The following is an 8,595-nucleotide window of genomic DNA, read 5'->3' on the forward strand; positions in this document are numbered from 1 at the left end:
CTCTGCCTGCAATCGTTCTAATAGTCTCTTCCCCCCTCATTTCTGCTTCTGAGACCACAATTCTAATATTAACACGTAATACCAATCAGAAACACTTGCTGATTTCTTTTGCTCCTCCTTGAGCTGCTCCATCCCATCGGTCTTCACGTTTTGATGCTGAGGCTATTTGAAACAACATCATTGCGTCTCTGGTTGAGATTTTTTCAGATTTAGAATTGACATCTACACTGGTGGTATAGTTTGCCAAACCAGTTGCTGTGTTTAGCTCTACAGCCATCAGGACATTGGTAATTACTGTTTTTTTGCATGCTTAAACAGTTAAAGATGTTTTCTTGGAGCGTTTAACCAGTTGGTTGTTACTGAATTTCATGTATACTAGAAGTTATTCATCTAACCTCTAGTTTGGTAAATGAAGCATTTACCCTAACAGGCTTGGTGTTAATTTAAAATATTTTACTAAGGAGCCTGCTGTGTTGCTGGGGTAGATTTATAATGTAGCATACCGTTAAATTGTCATGTAATATTATGTTGGGAAGAGGTGCAAATTTTAGACAAATTGCTTCCTATGAGAGGGAAGCATTCATCTGATGCCGAATTTTTATTGAAAATGCCAATACTCAGTGCCAAAATAAATTGATAGTTTTGATGGCAAGGGTGCTTTGCTTCTGAAATTAGAGAATGAAATCACCCATGGGGGTGGTCATGCTTCTGGGACATTCTTGTTTATATTGTCATGCTGTAAAATATATGGGTATTAAGATCTCCCTGTATTTTGTTATGAACCACCAAGTAGATACACAGATTGGAATGCTCTTAGAGCTTGAAATATTGTAGATTTGGAGAGACTGAAAGACAGTTTTTGAAACTATTGAGTTCTCACGTGCTTTGGAGTTGAACAGAGCTTTGAATTTTTTATTGTCTGTACAACTATCTTTAGCTGAAGGCTGTTTAACTTTGATCCTCCTGTTTGTAATAACTTAACTTCTACATTTCAATAGGTAGATAATGAAATAAGATGGAGAGGATGTATCACTCGACTAATATGAATGGAGAAATTTGTGACTTTCTTATGTTTTGTACACATCAATGTTTGGTGCTGAAGAAAATCAGTTGAAACCGTTTTGTGTTATCTGATTACTCACTGTGATGTTTTATAGGGAATATACTCGGGAACAGAGGCCTTGGAGTGCAGGTTCATAGTTCTTTGAAAGTGGAGTTGCATGTAGTTAGGCCAGTGAAAGTGGTGTTTGGTATGCTCGCCTTTACTGGTCAGTGCATTGAGTATAGGAGTTGGGAAGTCATGTTGTGGCTGTACAAGACATTGGTTAGGCCACTTTTGGAGTACTGTGTGCAATTCTAGTCTCCCTGCTATAGGAAGGATGTTGCCAAACTTGAAAGGGTTCAGAAAAGATTTACAAGGATGTTGCCAAGGCTGGAGGGTTTGAGCTATAGGGAGGTGCTGAATAGGCTAGGGCTACTTTCCCTGGAGTGTCGGAGTGTGAGCGGTGATCTTATAGAGGTTCTTAAAATCATGAGGGACATGGATGGAGTAAATAGACAAGGCCTTTTCCCTGGGGTGGGGGAATCCAAAACCAGAAGATATAGGTTTAAGGTGAGAGGGACAAGATTTAAAAGGGACCTAAGGGGCAACTTTTTCACGCAGAGGGTGTTGTATGTACAGACTGAGCTGCCAGAGGATGTGATGGAGGCAGGTACAGTTAGAACATTTAAAAGGTATCTGGATGGGTATATGAATAGGAACGGTTTAGAGGGATACAGACTAAATACTGGCAAATGGGACTAGATTTATCTAGGCTATCTGGTCGGCTTGGATAAGTCAGACCGAAGCATCTGTTTCCATGCTGTACATCTGACGTTATAACGCTACCATTTTGATAAAGTTCTGTAGTGTGTTTGAGATTTTTGAATACTTGAATTATGAAACAGTAAGTAACACAAATGTAAGTTTTTTTTTATACTTTGAATTTACTATATGTGGAGGGAGCATTTTGTCTTGTATAAGACTTAAGGTGTTACAAGTATGTCACAGACAGTGATGGTAGTATGATAAGATATAAGTTTATTTTTGCATGGTCACTTTGTGACGGAGCTTCTTTGAGGTTGGTTGGCTCGCCGAGCTGGTTTGTTGTTCCGCAGATGTTTCATTACCATGCTTGGTAACATCCTCAGTGCAGCCTCTGATGAAGCGTCGGTGTGTTTTCCCACCTGGTTTTTAAACTCGGGTCCGTTGCGATGGATTACCTCACTTCTGGGTTTCCTCTGTAGTGGAATGTATACGGGGTCGAGTTCAACGTGTTTATTAATAGCATGCTTCCAGGAATTCTCGTGCTTGTCTCTGCCTAGCCTGTCCCAGGATCTTGGTGTTGTCCCAGTCGAATTCGTGGTTCTCCTTGTCCATGTGGATTGAGCTGAATGAGTATTGGTCGCGTCTTTTTGTAGCCAATTGGTGTTCGTGTACTCCTGTTGTTAGTTTCCTTCCTGTTTGTCCGATGTAGTTTCTCGCAGTCTCTGCAGGGGATCTTGTAGATGACATTGGTCCTGTCCATGGCGGGGAGTGGGTCTTTAGTTCGGGTGAGCACTTGTCGTAGGTTTGATGTGGGCTTGCGTGCCACTCTGATGCCCACCTGTCGTAGAAGTCATGTGGTGAGTTCTGACGTGTTCCTGATGTAGGGTAGTGTGATGTGTGTCGGGGCGTGTAGAATCTTTCTGATGCTGTTCCTGTAGGTATCTCCTGACCCAGTTCTTTAGATATCCATTGTCCTTGAACACTTAGAGGTATTCCTCCTCCTCTTGGCGTCGTTCCATGTTGCTGCAGTGTGTTGTTGCCTTTTTAAATAGTGTTCGCACGCAGCTTCGTTAGTGTGTGCTGGGATGGTTGCTATTGAAGTTCAATACCTGGTCTGTGTGTGTGGCTTTTTGGTGTACTTTCGTTTGCAGTTCCCCATTTGTCTTGCGCTCTACCATGATGTCCAGGAATGGGAATTGTTTGTTCTTCTCTCTGGTGAATTTTATTCGGGTGAGGGTGTTGTTTGAGTTTGTGTGTCTCTTCTAATTTGGTCCGTTTAATGATGACAAAGGTGTTGTCTACATAGCGTATCCGTGGTTTGGGCCGAGTGGATGGAGTGGGGTGATTTGTTGACTAGGTGCTTGAGTCTTCTTTGAAGTTCTCTGGCTAATCTGTGCGATGGAGTGCCTGGTAGGGAGACAATGTGTCTGAGGGGGACTTCCGGCTTGTGCACTTTAGGGAGGCCGTAGAATCGAGTGTGTTGGTTCCTTTGGGTTTCGCTCTTAAGAAGTCTGTTTTGTTGATCTGTCCTGTTTGTTTAAGCCTTTGTAGCATGCATAGGATTTTGTTGCCTAGTTGTGGTGTTGGGTCAGTTTGTACTGGTTGGTATGTGTTCTCATCGGCGAGTAGTGCTTGTGCTTTGGAGATGTCGTCCTTTTTATTCATCATCACTGTCATGCGCCCTTTGTCTGCAGGTAGTATAGTGATGTTCTTGTCCTTTAATCTGACCAGGGCTTGTCTTTCCGTGTGTTGAGGCTGTTGAGTTCCCTCTTTGTGGTTAGTGTCGGGACTACTGTCTGTCTTATAGTTTGTGTTTCTTCGTTGATATTGTTGCCACCCACAACCCGAGCTACAGATCTACTCCAAAACCTTAGGAGCTTCTTTTTTGCGACAATTGTCAATGGCTAATAACAACATAGATAAGATCAAAATGATATTTTATAAGTGATTTTCTTTTTCATTCTGCCAATCCAAGGCACTAGATGTTACTTTGTACCAGACTGGCTGCAGAAGATTTTGGTGAAATGTCATGGCCTTTATTGTAGTACAAAGTCTAAGGTTAGAAAGATTAGCTCTGTTGTGAGGTAGTAGTTAGCGAAGGCACCAGTTAGCTCAGTGGATAGTGTTGTTCAGCGTAACACATTGTTCAGTTCCCATTCTAGCTGACACAGACTTAGGGCATGTTTTTGCCTTGCCCTTATGAATGGGTGATGATGGCAAACCTTTGCAGGCAAGAACTGTGAATAAAACAGCTCCAGTAAAGCATCAGTAGACAATGAGTTCAGATCATGTGTTTAGACACAACATGTGAATCAGTGAAGTGATTCAGTAATGTTAAACTTTATTTTAAATTTCTGAAGATTGTAAAAGGGAGGTAGGGCGATCCATGGTTTGTGTTCCTCAATGAGAATAGCACAAAAAATTCCCTTTCCCTTTTAAAAGAGCGAATCATTATTTCTCAAGCAGCTAGATCAGAGTGAATAACAAAGGATGCTTGTTTTTTGTTTGAGTAGAAGAAGTGGTTGTTTTGTCATTTCGCCACAGTCAATAAACATTATGTTCCGTAGAATGCCGTTTTGAAATTCTAGCTGCATTGTGGACTACGTGGAGCATAGTGTTATAGAGACATAAAGATGTACTGCATGAAAACAGATCCTTTGGTCCAACTCTGTCCATGCTGACCAGATATCCAAATTAATCTAATCTCATTTGGCCCATATCCCTCTAAACTCTTCCAATTCATGTACCCATCCAGATGCCTTTTAAATGTTGTAATTGTATCAGCCTCCTCCTCCACCTCTGGCAGCTCATTCCATATGCATACCACCCTCTAGGTCCCTTTTAAATCTTGCCCTTCTTACCGAAAACCTATGCCCTCCAGTTTGGACTCCCCTACCCTGGGGAGAAGACCTTGATATTCATTTTATAAACCCCTATTAGATCATCCCTCGGCCTCCGATGCTGCGGGGAAAATAGTCCCAGCCTATTCAGCATCTCCCTATAGCTCAAAGTCTCCAACCCTGGCAACATCCTTGTAAATCTTTTCTGAATCATTTCAAGGCTTGCTGATTAGATACAAAATTGGCTTGACAGTAGGAAACAGAAGGTGATGGTGGAGGGTGGTTTTTTTGGACTGGAACCCTGTGACCAGCAGTGTTTCACAAGGATTGGTACTGGGTCCACTTTTGTCATTTATATAAAAGATTTGGGTGAGAATTTTGGAGATGTAGTTGGCAAGTTTATGAATGACACCACAATTGGTGGTACAGTGGACAATGAAGAAGATTATTTATGATTACCAAGGGATCTTGGTCAATGGGCTGAGGAGTAGCAAATGAGGAAAAATTTGGATATATGTGAGGTTTAGCATTTTGGTGAAACAAATAAGGGCAGGCCTTATACAGTTAATGGTAGGGCTCTGGGATTGTTGTAGAACAGAGATCTAGGAGTTCAGGTACTTGATTCTTTGAAATTTTTGTCACAAGTAGATAGTGTGGTTAAGGCACCTTTGCCTTCATTGCTCAGTATAGGAGTTGGGATTTTATTTTGAGGTTGTACAGGATGTTGATAAGGCCTCTTCTGGAGCACTGTATATAGTTTTGGTTGCCCTGCTCTGGGAAGGATGTTATTAAATTGGAGACAGTTTAGAAAAGATTTACCAGGATGTTACTGGGAATGGATGGTTTGAGTTATAAAGAGTTATAAAATCTGAAATTTTTTTCTCTGAAGTAAAGGAAGTTGATGGGTAACCTTATAGAGGTTTATAAAATCGTAAGGGGTCAAGGTAAGATGCATAGCAAGAGTCTTTTCCCTAGGGTGGGAAGTTCAAAATTAGGGGACATGTTTTGAAAAGGACATATGGGGCACCTTTTTTTTTAACACTGATTCATGTATGGAATGAACTGCCAGTGGAAGTGTGGATGCAGGGATAGTTGCAACATTTAAAAGCTATTTGGAATAAATGCATGGTTAGGTAAGGTTTGGAGGGATATGGGCCAAACACAGGCAAGTGGGACTAGTTTGGTTTGGGAACCTGGTCAGTGTGAACTGGTTGGACCAAAGCATCTGTTTCCTTGCTGTATGACTCATACTGACAGCCTTGACAAACTGCCTGGCTTTGTCTCTGTGCTACAAGCAAGTCACGACTGAAGTGTTGTGAGCTTTTGTTATGAGTGGGTTTGTTGCTTTTTTAAACCTCTAAATGAATGATCAAGTTGTAGTGCTGCTGTGGACTCTTGACCTATTGAGCAAATGTCAGATTCAGTGACTTTGAAATGGGCCATAACCCTGGATAATTTTAACAGAAGGGTATATGCAAAAATTATGATTAAACAATGGGACTATTTGCTTTTGTGCTTTCAGAAAGTTTTACAGCGGTTAACCTCAGTACAGTTGTACCAGGATGCAAATGTGTGCTGTTCCAGTTGTGCTAACATTTTTTTTTCTGTTTCCCCACACCGTTCAGAATTTGAAGATGTATTCAGTGGGTTGAGGATGCATTTGGGTTAATAATAAGGGTATTATAAGTGTCTGTGACCAAGGTTTTGGCAACTATTGACACAACTTCACCAACTTTACACAAATATTTTGTGTTTACCATATGTCTTTTCTATTTTTCTGTTTTGCAAAGTATTATGAATTGAAATGATTCATTCTAATGCAATTAGATTCAATGTTATCTTCTAAAATCTCTTTAGAAAATCTGTTCACTTTAATATTGTTTCAAGCGCTCACTGACTACTTTTCTGAACAAGCTAGGATAGATTGCCATGATCTATATTAATTAAGTTACTTTAGAATCCTCAAATCAGCTTTAATATCACCTCCAGCCTTTCCTTTTGCAGTGAGAACTTCCTGAATTTACATAATTGCTCCATATAATCGCTATTTTCTAAGTATCTCCACATCAATGGTTTATAATGTAAGGTAACTGTACTTAAGTTCGGTATTCATTTTTTATCACAACATCTGATTTGCTTTTACTAGCTGCCAAGAACTGTTGCAGAGAAAACTTTTAATTTATTAACTTTCAGGATCTTCTGGTTTCTGTTTCATATTACATTTATATTGTTTTCATTTAAGTGAGCCTGCCTTTTCTGGATTTTTGATCCTATATGAATCATGTTGCATTTCTCTACATCAAATATATACTTTTCCAAAGTTGTTCCCATTTAAAAATAATCGTGTAAATTCGAATGATACTGCTCAGATTTCAGTAATGATTTTAACAGGACTGTTAATGTTTCATTACGTAAGATGCAGATTGCTTTCACTGGAGTCTGTCACAATCATTCTACTGGAGAAATGAATTACCTTCCTTAACCCGAATCCTCTCCTCCTTTAATATTTCATCTATGCTAAATTGATAATTCCTTGTCAGTGACTTATCAACCAGAGTAAAAAGGCTTTCCCCAATCAATGTCAAAACTCTTCATACCTTTAAATATATCTTTTGCCCTTGCCTCCAGTGAAAATGGTCTCAATATTTTGAGCCTTAATTCAGTAAGCGAAGTACCCTTTCCTTTGCAACAACTTGAATCTTCACTTTTTTTCCCCTCCTGACTTTAATGACTTTTCTTGGACCACCCACAGTTATGCAGCACTCGAATTACAGCTTAACCAATTTTTCATACTCACTGGGCAGTTTGGCTTATCCTTGCCTGAGTTTGAATTCCTGCCATCTTCTACTAGAGCTTTTGTAATTGGTAATTGCAGCAGTTACTCCGAAGTCTTAATGATTTTCATTGACAAGGTAGGATGGAATATTTTTATCCCAACAACATTTTTTCAATCTAAACATTTCTTTTACCTTGTTTTTCCGTTTTCCCAGTAACATTCTGTTTTCCTCCATTGTACTTAGTTCCAACACTAAGGAATTGTCCATACAAATGCCAGCGTGATGATTCTATTTCAGACTGATATAATTTTTCATGAATTTGGTCCAGATTCTTAACATAGGATTTTAACTCATTGAGAGGATAAAAGATAGAACAATAAAATTCACTCCTTCAATCTACTAGAATGCAGCCCATGGGGCAGAAGAGTTTGAGTAGTATGAGAATAGGCTAAAACTCTGGGCCTCATTTTATGGTAGCTTTAGGGAAAAAAATTGAACTTGCAAAAAATAGTGCTGCAGGAAAGTTAAGAAAATACCCACCAATTTGCAATTCAGTGTTGCTAACCAATTGTGCATATGGTTTTGGGACCAGGTCATGGCAGGTTTTACAAAGTCAGATAATAAAGAAGGAAGGATTCAAATTTATATGGCATCTTTCAGGTCCACTATGCCTCAAGGACTTCATAGCCAATGATGTGCTTCTGAGTGTAGACAAAAGAATAAACACACTGATGTTGGTTACCAGGTAAATGGAAACAATTCAGCCATATTTTGAATCAGTATGGGTGAATATAACTGGATTCTCAAGCTAAATGTAAAAGACTGGATTTTTTTTTTAAGTGTGATATGAAATCTAGCTTAAAGACAACACCTGTGTGTATTTGCCAAAATTGTATTGTAATACTAGCATGGACACGTAGTTTGTTTAATTCTATTTTGTAATCACAATTAACAATGAGGACAATTGCCATTTTATCTCCCAAAAGGTTTATGCTACTTAACAGAAGAAGGTAACACTAGAAATACAACAGTCTGTTAGCACTTATGGATAGAAAAATACTTGAATACAATCTGTTGTAACATTATGGAAGAATTGAGGGTGGAGATGAGAGTTGTGGCATTAGTACTAGGTGCAATGACTTTCCCAGAATTTCGTGGGAGGAAGTTCTTT

This window comes from Rhincodon typus, chromosome 26 (genome assembly GCF_021869965.1).
Source record: "Rhincodon typus isolate 14 chromosome 26, sRhiTyp1.1, whole genome shotgun sequence".
Lineage (NCBI taxonomy): Eukaryota > Metazoa > Chordata > Chondrichthyes > Orectolobiformes > Rhincodontidae > Rhincodon > Rhincodon typus.